At 31.1% G+C, this 12,368-nt stretch overlaps 1 long non-coding RNA gene across 1 annotated transcript; it reads right to left on the reverse strand.

Annotated features, from left to right (window-relative positions):
- Positions 1 to 284: 284 nt before the first annotated feature.
- LOC137929072 (uncharacterized) lies at positions 285 to 1,025 on the reverse strand. Its single transcript, XR_011108671.1, has 3 exons — positions 978 to 1,025; positions 787 to 876; positions 285 to 395 (listed from the first exon to the last, which is right to left on the reverse strand). It is a non-coding gene; the product is annotated as an uncharacterized lncRNA (long non-coding RNA).
- Between the last annotated feature and the right edge of the window lie 11,343 nt (positions 1,026 to 12,368).

The raw sequence follows: 12,368 nt of genomic DNA on the forward strand, positions 1-12,368 counted from the left end.
AAATCTCTACAGATTTTATTTTATTAGTGAACTATAAACTTATTATCGTGAAAATAAATTATTTAACATTTACAATAAATATATCCTTAATATTGCTACCCATATCTTAAATGTAGAATTACAAAATGCAAGGAAAAAGGCCGAGGCGTTGAAATTAAAGAGATATTTTATTTACAGCTCAATTTATTGTAATGTTTTTTATTGATGATATTGCTTTTATTTAAAGAGTAACCTATTGCTCTTTTGTATTTAAAAATTGAAATTGATGTTTATTGTTCCTTGTTTCGTTTGCAGTATTTGTCAGCTTATATTAATTCTGTGGAGATATACCCAGGAGAAACGATGCGGTCACCGAAAAGACCTCCATTTACAACAGAAGGGCCAGCGACAACAGTCTGTAAAATTCAAAAATGTTTAAAAATCTTCCATAATTCAATGGGAGTATGTTTGTTTGTTTCATTTATATTACTGTAATGTGTAACTGAAATTTGAGCAGCTGTGGCCCGGCGGTAGAGGACTGAGACTTGAGAGGCTTGAGAGGACTGAGATCGGAGGTTAAGAGTTCGATTCCCGGGACATTGCCGCTACTCTTGAACTAATATCCAGTGATGGGCAGTAGCATCGTCTCCGTAACATAATACCACACTGCAATCGCCAATCCGCCTGATAAGCATGGCGATTATGGTATAGGGAATAATTCCCTTATAGACACCTTTGAGAGAGGTCTATCTCTTGCAGTGGTAGTCTATGGTCTGAACGACGACAACGAACGTCCAACATACTTACCCTTTGACTGAGAGGTGCTCCAACGCCTGGCCATGTGAGCAGCTGTGGATTGGCAGAGGCCAAGGCGATGAAGCACAAAACGAAGATAATCTGTGAAACAATTTATTTGCATTTAAAACAACTTAAACGTAACGAAATTAATGTCCATGATATATAAATTATTTTAAACGAATTATTAATGGAGTACGTACTAAGTATTTCATTTTAATAAAAGTTGCTGTCGGTGTTTGAAAACGATGAAGCAAACTGTGTATTGTGATTGGAAATCTTGGAATATATACTGAACTCTTGAGGAAGTTGTCGTTAAACCGGTATAATGGTGGGTGGAGCATAGTTATCTTTAAATCGTACTTCTTTATATTCACCAAAAGGTTATAAATAATATAAGGGTTGAGGAATAGTACCACAGCATGTATGAAATCATAAGAAAAGTAATTTTATTCTAAAATTTGAGTATTTTGTTCACAGAGGCGATATACTTAAAAATGTTGCTATAAGTTTATTACAAATAGCATATTGTTTATAGTCTTATTAATTATTGTCGTGAAAATATTATTATTTTTTATTATTTATTATTAATTATTATTAATTGCACTTACAATAGAAAATAAGTACGAGGTAAGCTAGGCGGTTAAATTAAATTTCCTGATAAATAAATACCGTACCGTCAAAAATAATCCCAATTTAACAGATTTTTGATAAGATTGATAGTAATGTTAAAATACGACTAGACTTACAATAACTAAAGTAACTCGGGTAGTACATCAAAAACATCGCATTTGTACGTATTGTAATTTATATTATATGATAAAAATGGTACGTATGTTACAGTATTAACAAAGTTTTTAGGGATAGCCCTGTGATAAGGACTGAGACTTACGATCATTGATAGCGGGTTCGAGTCCCGGTATATCATTCTATATACTTAACACTTTGTTCATTAATTATATACGATTGTCACTGGTCACAAACAAGTTTCCAGAGGATTTACCCACTTGTGTGGACTTCGCGAAGTAAATTACATAAAAAAATATTATTTAAAATAACTTTAATCAATGATCGTCTGAAGATATAATAATAATGTTATTTATTAATTCAAACGCTACATAAGAAAAATTCATGAGAATGCAGTTATAAATAAACAATGAATGGATTTATTAATACTATACGAAACAAAAATATTTCATGCCATAGATAACCAAGGCGGTAACAGTTCATGTCGTTTTTTATCGAATACCGTTCACGGTAATTGTAAAAAATCATATAGTTCCAATTACAAGAGAACTTTAAACAACTTTAACATTTGATAGTCATAAACAGTTTATACAATAGGGACCGGTTATTTCATCAGGTTCATTTTATACGAATATGTCACGCTGTGTTTTATACACAGCGTGACATATTCGTATATTGGAACATATGTCAATTTAAGTTATGATTGTAACTGTTATTAAAAGTTAACTAGTTGCCGGAAGACTCTAGATGCAGACCGCTTCCAACTGTTCCTTTTTTTATGACCTCCGCTATTGAGTATCTCTCGTACAAACCTCGAATTGGGTTCACAGGAACAGTTTTGCTTAATCATTTTTTTATCGTAGAAAGCCTACATCACAATTGATCGTCCTACTGCTACAATAATGATGATGATTACTTAAAAGAGTAATCACATTATAAAAAAATTAATTAAACGTTATCAAAATATTAAACATTTATTAACAAAACTGTCTTAAAAATACACCAATACTGAGCGTAACTATACAGTGAAAGTCGTCATTGAAGACAGCATACTAAAAGTATGTGTGCGCCCTGGCCTATTCTAATGTTTATTAAATATGGAATTTCATATTCTTTAAAAAAATACATTATCCCGCTGACGTCTTTCACTCCTTTTTAGGTTTGAAGCATTACTCATCAGAACAGGTAGTACAGTCATCGTGATCTCAATAAAAGATGTAATTAATTCTAAAGAATTTCCAAATTTGGTGAAAAAATTATCACAAAACTTCTTCAAACATAGTTATAATATACATTACAAGTAGCGTATTAGATCAATGATAATTTATTCTGTATTTTATGAAAGGTATCCATATTCTATAGACGATCTTAATATATTAACGTTTATTGAGATTACATGAGTTTCCTATTTTAATGACCGCACCGAGTAAAAGTAGATATAACCTTAAGAGGTGTTATTCTGACTAGTTTAGCGACAATTGATTTCTTGATGAGTGTATAAACAACAACTTCATGAGTACATTATAGTTTTAATAAAATAAAAAGTAATATTCCATTCAAATTATTTTATAGTTTTGGCTTAAATTTCTGTACGAATCGAGGAGGTATGAGATTCGTAGAGGAACGAATGAGGTCGACAACTCAGCGGATTGGCGAATTAAAGTGGTATTGACAGGCTACATAGCGTCCAAAACAGAAGAGAAATCAAAGACCGGCAAGTGCAGTGTTAGATGTCCACCCTCAAGGTGGACGGATAAACCATCTTCACACACACAATCTATAGGGTAGACCTATGTCAAGCAGCGGATGTCCTACTGTCGAAAACATAATGATATTATATATTTTCTTTTTAAGTTCAACTTAAAAAAATCGTTCTGAAGTGATTTACGTCACATGGTCAATTAATGTGTAAATAATTTGTTTCAGTTGAAGATTTATTAACATCTATAAGAAAATAACTGAGATAAAAATTTTGTTCATTATTTTTATTTACACAAAGAAGGACTACTGCAAGTTTAGTGTTGTAATATTTGAATTAAAACTTCTCAATTAAAAAAAATTAAAATTTGGCTATAAGGTTCTAGAGTGAAGATCGTGGACTGAAGAGCACTTTTGACCTCCACTCTCAACGTTGACAGATGACCTTTTCAAGGTGTTTATTTCTATTTATATTACTACTTTGTATGTTAATGATCTAAACGCGATAACTTTAATTGTAGTTCGCTTCAATAACAGAGACGATTTGTGTGGTGACTACAGACGTAGTTTCAATGTTGTTTAATACACGACCAATATGATTTATTACAAGTTTAATATAATATCAGAACTGATAACATTTTTTTACTGTGGTAGATCACACAACTTTAACGTGACACAATGAGCTAGTTCCAAGCTCATTGTTTACCTTTTAAGTAGTTCGACCTTTTAAGCGCTATGGTCCCCACATTAGCTTTAGTTCTATCGTAAGATCCCTATGTATTTCCAATAGGACCGATCGGAAGCGGCCTGTATCCAACTCCTGTTGACAACAAAAATATAGATTATCCACTTCTTGTGTGGACGTCGTACGCTGCGAATGCCTTTTCGTGATATAATAACAATATCGACATATTAATATACACTAATAGCTCGCTTTGCGTCGTTACATTTTACGTTTTTTTCGAAGTTGTGTCGCTGCTTAATTAGTGCTAATTTTCACGCGTCGTTAGATTTTCGAGGTTGCGTTGTTTTGGGTTCGAGTCTTTAATGTTTTTTTTTTGAAATTTTCTTTTATTTTTCAAAAGATATTATAACAACACTTTTGTTTCTAATTGCGCCATGCCATTAAAACTCGGGGATTCCGTTTCTAACTAAAAACAACGCTATTTGAATAAAATTTTATTTTCACTTTGTTTAGAGTTTAGTTTCAATTACATAGTGTGTTGTAATGAGGTGTGTTGTGCTTTTTTAAAAGAGAATAATAAATCTATATACATTTTTTCGTGTTGTTTCTGGTTACAAAAAAATATTTTTCCAACTTATTTATTGGCAGAGTTACATTATTTTTGTTTTTTAAATGTTTACTTTTTTCTTTTTAAAAAGTAATATTTTCGTAACCCTGGAACTTATCTTCGATCTTTACATGGTTTGCTATAGAAAATCTTATTACACTTTGCGGCGTTTCAATTTGCGTCGTGTTTTTTTGGAACGTAACCACGACGCAAAGTGAGGTATTGGTGTATCTGTAAATATCACACAAAGTTTTCAACGAAATTCCAACTAGTCACTAAGAATCGTAATTCTGTCTTTTATTATTTTATCATCATCATTTCAGCCGAAAGACAATCACTCCAGAAAATAGGCTTATTCCATAGATTTCTAATAAGACTGGTTGAAAACGGCTTGCACCCAGCTTTTTCCGAGTTTATAATGTGGCTTTAAGAAGATCGCCTGTTCATCTTATGGATGGACCTCCTACGCTGCCCTTGCCTCTTCGTGATCTCTACTCCAGAATTTTAGAGCCTTAGCTAGTTACCATCGTTATGTGAGCTCTATAGCCTGGTCATGAAAGTATTAAATAAATCCATTTAAAATCATATAATACGTGACTTTTGAAATATGCTATAAATTGTAACTTAGTTCCTATCTCCAATGTTTGCCATTTGATTGTTTTAGTCTGTTTTACATGGATAATCCTTTTTATGTCAATAATAACAATTTTATCAGCTTTAAATATATTGTGCCTTTACTTTCTTTATTTTTATTCATCTCATTTACTCAATTCTCATTACCGACCGACAAAAATCTAAAAATACTTGTCATGATTACTACTTTTTTCTTTCATTCATTTTCGTTGTATTCAAAAATCGTAAATTTTCTCTAAAATACAATTTAAATACTTTGATCTGTAGACATTTTATGATTATACTTATCACAACGGTCAATTTATTATTGATTGTCTAACGTAGGACCTAGTTTTAAACTATTCGTCGAAATAATATTGGTACACAATTATACTCTCATTATAAAAGTTGAGAAATTCTTACAATGAGGTACTCCTATTACACATTAAGTCTACTACGAACGATAACGTTGAAAGGTTACCGAATATATGGATAACTTTCTTATATTGTAAATAATTTAGAACTAAAATTCAATAAACAATTAGATTAACTATGTAACTAAATTGTTACAATTCATTCCACTTTACAATAACAATCGAAGTCATTTTCTTATACGCTTTCTCCTACCCCTCTTGCAAGGACTGTGTCGAACTTGCACCGACTAAAGGCCCCATGATGTTTCTCCATCATTTACATCAAGCGGCGGACGTGAGAAAGCATTCCCGACCTGACAATAATGCCTTGTTTCCATAACTAACAAGCCCACTCGGATACAAAAAATGTGTGTACCTAAATTTAAAACACAATTTGCATTGTATTTTATTCGATAATAAACTATTGTGTTAATTAAATTAGGCTTCTATAAAAATCAGTAGCAATTTTTTTAAAAGAAGAAATAAAGCAATAAAATGTAAGAAATAAAAAGCAAAGCAATTTCAAGTTTATAACAAATACATATAAATTTTAGGAACATTTAGTGTAATTATATTTTTTTTTAATCCGGAGATACCTTATGTTGAACAACTTTTGTTAATTTATTTAAACATTCAACAGATACGATAATAATATATAATACAAGAAAGTTATTTATAGCAGATAGATATTTATAGCAGTCCTTGTAGATGAAGAAGAGTTTTTAATAAAGAAAAATTAACATGAGTAAATATATCTGTGAAATCTCTACGTGCGAATATTTACATGGAAGAACGTAACATGAAAAACGCTTTTTATAATCTCGTTACATAATAACCTAACAAACTTTTCACTTTAGGTAAATATTTATGTCCAACGGTATTTCTAACTTAATGTTTCTTTACACCTTTATACTATACTAATTATACTTGAACACGAATATTCGAAAGCAAAGTTGACGGTGTGGTCGAAACCTAACTACGAATATAAAATATATTATTATATATATTAGATTATACCAGTCTAGAACACTGAAAATTGTTTTCGTTGGGTACTGTCATTAAATAAAAGATAATGGTTTTTAATAAAAGTCTTTATTTGTTTTGGTTTTTCCTTACGACCTGATCATTATGTCATATGAAGATTCGAAATTTCGTTTTAAAATATCTATATAAAACCAGCTGCGATAAGCCCTGGAGAGTAGACACGGCCACCCAAATATCCTTCATTTATCACTGTTGGGCCAGCGACAACTGTCTGTAAATTAACAAAATATAATGAGGTTAATGACAATTATTTCTTACTATTTTAACACAAATGTATACGGAACGGTAGAAGAGTAGAGCGCTACGCATTCAAATGGACACAGCGGTTAGAAATTGTAGGAAAGCAACAGAACCGTATAGGTTGGAAAGAATTGCAGAGGCCAGGCTGTAGATAAATATAGTTTGACAATGATTTTCCCTAGTATTACTACACTGGGTAGTACCTAGTACATAGTACTACTATACTTACACTGGGTCCAACCGGAGCTATTATACCAGGCCAGGTTAACAGCTGAGGGTTGGCAGCAGCGAGTGCTACAAAGCACAGAACGAAAATCACCTGTTAAAAAAAGAATATTTAATTTTTATTTAGTCTTGAATAACTACACATACATACATATATATATTCATGTAAATACACAAGAGATTTCTCCCTATGCACTAACACATCACGATATCTCTGAAATCATAAGATTTAAAAACTTAAAATTTAGTTAAAATAATGCTTTTGCAAAGTAAAGTTAGCTAAAAACAAATTTTAACTAATTCTACCTGCAAGTGCTATTCTTATTCTTATTAGGGGCGTTCATTAAGCTCGTGAAGCGACAAGTACGTTTGTAAAATAATAAGGGTAATGATCCGCTCAACACACGCGACTACAGAATCTAGTAAGAAAAAAATCTTTCCTATATATATTCTAATCATTCCTGATGATTACATCTGATTAAACCAAATTTTGGCACCCCCAGGTAACTATGATTTGAAAGGCTAAAGTTATTATTTATTTTTATAAATAAAAAAAGTAAATTTTGTCAAATGAAGAAATAATGTAGCCCTTAAAGTTTATTACTGTAAAAATAAACGCATTATATTAATAGTACTCTTCAAAGTTGTAAGTGCCATTTGTCAAAGGAAAAAAAAGCTCTGATACTTGAAAATGAGATAAGATGGATTTACATTAGCTACAATATATTTCTATTTTTAAATATATATATATATATATAATATTATTGAGTAACAAGCCACATCCAACCGGGCGAATGAGTGAGCGAAGTTTATGTAATGCCTAAACAAGTAGTGAACACGCTACAGTTGGAATGTTGACGCTAGTGATAACTATGTTTAAGTAATAACACTTTTTTTGAAAAAAAAAATTGTTTGTAAGGGAATATTTAAAAGAAATACGTACGATGTATTTCATTATGTATTGAATGTTTCAAACACGAGTTCAAACTATGATTAACACCAGAACTCCCGAGTATTATATAGCAACGTGTTAGCAATTGTTGCTAAGCCAGTACGGTTAAAGACGTTGTCATCAAACCTTTTAAGGTCAAAATTGATTTACATTATAAACTAGGCAGTGATTTGAAAAATCTAAGTTATAAATGTAAAGCTTTAAAGGAGTGAATGTACATCTCATTTGTAGGCAAAAAGCTTTTACACCTATTTCCGATCACCTGTATGAAGTAATCGCTATGGAATATGTTACATTTTATTCTATTGCAACTCGGCTGCAACTGCAACTCGAACAGATAGCAAACTATAATTAAAATTTAATATTTAGTTATCTGAATAAACTAAAACGCCTTTTCTTACTATTTTGTTATATAAACAAAGTTGTTATTATAAGAAAGTAAATAATAAATATCATAATTACTTTAATTATTATTTCTGGAAACATTTATTTTAAATTTACATCTTTCATTTTCTTTTATATATACAACTTTAATTTACTGTAAATTTAATTTACTGCAAATGTGCTGTACATTCAACCCTTTGAAGCTTTTACAACTATAACCAATCACAAGTTATATAACAAGATTTGATTCTAGTGTTGGGTGAATAGCTCCTATATTTTCTTCAATTAATTAATATGTTTTGGTAGATTTAAGTAAAGGTATTTTTGGTTATCAATTACAAATGTCCGTCAAAAATCCGTCGGCTTAACTAGAGTCTCCCAGTATAAGATGATGGAGCGTTAAGAGCGCATAGACTAGACTTCATATCAATAAATATAGTCGGGATCTCCCTCCAGGGCGTTGGATAGGGCTGGTGTGTTTTTATTTTTCCTGAATGGGAATGGGCCTCTCGAGTAGAACGAAGCATCAGCGATAAAACAAAGCTAGAGCAGGTCGAACTAGAACCAAACTCCATCTCTTGTTAATTGGATTATCGGCAAAGTTGTTACAATTAATATTAATAATTGGAAATATCGCGAAAGGTACTCCAGCAACTGGCTAGCTTCTTTAATTAATAAGGATTCTATAATGACCAGGGGTAACCTGCTCAACATTTCATGATATTGCGAGTTCTATGTATTAAGGTAGTGATTCCCAAAGTGGTCTATATCGACCCCTAGGGGTCTATGACAACCTGCAAGAGGTCTACGTCAGCGAAAAAAAATTTGCGGATCCATGAAATGAAAATGGGCACGATAGTGGATCTCAACACAAACACTGATAGTATCTATTTACTTACATCATACTATCTTATAATATCAAAACATTTACATTATTTATAAAAGTACCTATGAAGTTAAAAATTTATTATATATGTTTATAAAACGAAAAAAAGAAACAGACTGGACATCATTAGCCGAGGAGATTTAAGATTAACCCTTACAAAATTGACGCCAAAAGTTGATAATTTATTATTATAGCATCAGGTTCATCCTTCTCACTAAAAATATTGAGTTATTGCTTATGTTATTTTATTTATAGTTTATTTTATGTCTATTTAATGTTACGTATATTTTTCATAACAGATACAAAATTTTATTTTGAGTAGTTTTAATTTCAATTCAATTAATAAATGTATAAATTAACATGTGTTTTTACTTTAAGTATTTAACACTAAACTTCACTACAGTTTAAAATTTACAGGAAATCTACCCGAGTAGGGGATCTACCCGACACGGAAAAACAGAAAAGTTTGGAGAACTCTGTATTAAGGCATCCTCACTTGTAAAAACGGAGTGGGATTTAAACATTTGTTTATTCAACAGACATTCATGACTTTTATTATTTGTTTATTTATTTATATACTCTAGCACACTATAAATATAGATGTTGTATCTTAGGGCAAAATTATCTTTCAAACTTGTTTATACATAATTACTCTCAACTAAAATGATGATTTTTTTAAATATACCAGGGAGAGCGAAGCTCGTTGATAGTCCAAGCACTCTTCCAAATTTCGTAATTTTTCACTAGTCGCTATTAAATACATACATAAAATGTATGCAAAAAAATACCTAGAATACAAAAATTATTTTCTTTTTAAACATTCAAGTAAGAGTACAATATGTGTATTGAAACAAAATATATATTTTTTTTGCTTATCTAAATAATTCTTTAAAGTTTAGTAAATAATTGGTGACAGCACTTCTCAGTAACTCTTTCAGTTGCTGTTTAGTCAATACTGATAGGTGTTTGAATTTTACAAAAATATTATAGCATGAAAATTAAATAGGCACTTTGATACATTTATCGATAGCTACAAATTATCTTTAAAAGAGCGACATGTAGCTCGCGAGCCGCAGATTGGCCCTCTGAACTATATCCATATTATGAGATCCATTTACTTCCTGTAATAAAATAACAAGAAGTTCCACAAATCAATGTCACGTCAAAATCTGGTCGTGATGATGATGGTAACTAACTTTAGAAAATTTATTAAAATCTACATATTTTAAAATGATTGCTATTCAATGCTGTTGAATGCATTTTATTCATTTTAAATCATTACTTATCAAATGTTTTTAATTTCATATTACAATTAGTAACCCTACTAAAAATATTATCATTATGTCAACCAGTAGTAAAATACAGCCATTTCTCAATAAATGAACTAATTTGTTATGTATATAGTTGTAATAGAATAGGCGTTTGTCTTCCATCTCACCTGATGGAAAGTGTAGATGTAGACGAAGAACACTCTACTCTTAAAGGCTCCGGAGTTCAACTTATCAGGAAAAATATACCCAGACAGGTCATTCAAAATCTTGGCGGCTGTGACCACAAACGAGCTGTCAAGCCGTCTAGTTCGATTTTTGGGTATGTCAACAACGTATGGATGAAACTTGTGCTTGCGCCTAGTAGTCCAATAAAGGAATGGAGATGGCTTAATAAGTTCGAAAAGAGCCTTCGAGCACTCTACAAAGTCTATCCTATAAAAAAACCGATAATCTGTCAACTCGACGACGATGCTCAAGGGTGTGTAATCTGATATTTGAGAACTTTTTGTTGTTAATTAACCTACTGGCTCTTCGGTCAACGGAGTTCAAAGCTTCCAGATGATATTTGGCTGAATCGTCCAAGAGGAGACTGCAGTACTCCATGCTGGATCGAACTTGGGCAAATTTAATATAGAAACTAGATTTTTTAATCAATTTTCTGGGGATAACGTTTACCCACTCTACCATCACATTTGGGCTTGAAGTTGTTTTAAGGGACATGTGTATTAGTTATAGATAATGTTAGTAAACACATATTTCAAGCCATTATTACTAAACATTTATTTCTATGTTACCGTACTTCACTTTAATTTTTATGTGAACTTTATAATGTAAATAATGAAATTCTTTTTAGCTCTCTTATTTACGGAAGACTTTTAAAATAAAGGTGGCAAATAGGTATGAATTGTAAAGGGAGCACAGTAACACTTCTCGTGCAATTATACAATAAAACAACTCGATCTTATAAAAAAGCGTAAAGCTGTTATACATTTAAACATGAATGTAATAAGGTTTTGCTAATAAATTTAATTAACTCCATATACATTTTTATTCGTATTGTAAGTTTAATTTGCAAACATAAAAATGGAGTTAATGGCATAAATAAATTTTAGGACCCAGTATTAGAGCAAAAACGCGTGGTTAAATATCAAAAAAAAACACTTACCTCATAAAGAATTATAAATATTATTAAAAATGTGTTTTATCTTAGACACAACAAAATAATAATAAATAAACAAAATAGCCTTTATTGCTGAAAATAACCATACTAGTAATAAGATAATGTAAAAATGAGAGACGGTCGTTAAACGCTTTCAGCTTTTCTTCCGAGAAAGGCATCATCCAAAGCTTTCCATTCCGTTTTGTCTTATGCTATGCGCATCCATGTTACTCCCGCTATTTTTCTAACGTCATACTCCCATCTCTTATTCTGTCTATCTCTTTCTCTTTGCAGTACCGTACTCTGTTAATATGATACAATGGGTGCTACTTAATTTTGTCACATAACATTCTTCGTTGATTTCCTAAGTTAGTTGTATCGGCCAACGAAGATAGTGATGTTTGACAATTGAATCATTTTTGTATGTATTTAAGTATCAAAACCTACAAAGTATTATAAAGATTATTCTCAAGGAAATAAATCTAAACTGTCATAGTTTGAATTATTCGATTACATTAATCTGGCCTTAGGAAAAAAGCAAATAGTAGAAAGAAAAGTTCTCGTAATAAAACTAAATATATAAGAATGTCACCATTTTGTTATTATTATAGAAACAAATGAGAAATATACACAACATATTTATGAACAGTTTACGTAATACACAGATATTA

The sequence above is a fragment of the Battus philenor genome, unplaced genomic scaffold (genome assembly GCF_028537555.1).
Source record: "Battus philenor isolate CCGP_79_NKW_IND1 unplaced genomic scaffold, ilBatPhil1.0.hap1 SCAF_11, whole genome shotgun sequence".
Classification (NCBI taxonomy): Eukaryota; Metazoa; Arthropoda; class Insecta; order Lepidoptera; family Papilionidae; genus Battus; species Battus philenor.